Source organism: Leptonotus elevatus, chromosome 9 (assembly GCF_054856555.1).
Source record: "Leptonotus elevatus isolate MCC_2025b chromosome 9, RoL_Lele_1.0, whole genome shotgun sequence".
NCBI lineage: Eukaryota > Metazoa > Chordata > Actinopteri > Syngnathiformes > Syngnathidae > Leptonotus > Leptonotus elevatus.
In genome coordinates, this window is record NC_141247.1 from 2,067,748 (window position 1) to 2,068,400 (window position 653).

Genomic DNA, 653 nt, shown 5'->3' on the forward strand with positions numbered 1-653 from the left:
CTGTTGAATGTTCTATCTTGACGTGTCTGAAAAGATCAGCAGTGTTCCTGCTGCTCTTGTCAGAAGAGGGAAGTCGACAGGTTTGGCTGTATGCATCAACTCCACTGGAAAAATATGCACACATGACAGTTCATGTTGAATTAAAATAATGGAAATGAATTAGCAGATCAAACTGCAAAAAAGGTTGCGGGGTACCGACCTACACTCCAACCAACTGTAAGTGAGTCTGAATATGATAATCCACAGGAGGTGATCAAGCTGTGACAGGAAAAGGTAAGTTCAGAGGGGGACAAAAAAGATGAAGCATATGGCGGAAAGAAGGTAAATGTATTCCATCTCAGAAACAAGCATATGGCGGAAAGAAGGTAAATATATTCCATCTCAGAAACAATTGAAAAATCTAATTTCTGGAGCCCATGGCATATGCCATTTAGATGTGGAAGAAACATTGAGACATTTACACACCTGGTGGCATCCTTTCATGAGACAGATTGTTAAAAATGAACTGCAGGACTGCAGTGTTTGCAAAAGGTATAATAGTATGCATATATATAAACCTCCCCAGGGTGCTCACGGTCCGGCCGGACGTGATAGTTCTGGGGTCAGATTTTTTTTTTGATGGATTTCACTGACATGATACAACCAGTGTCAGG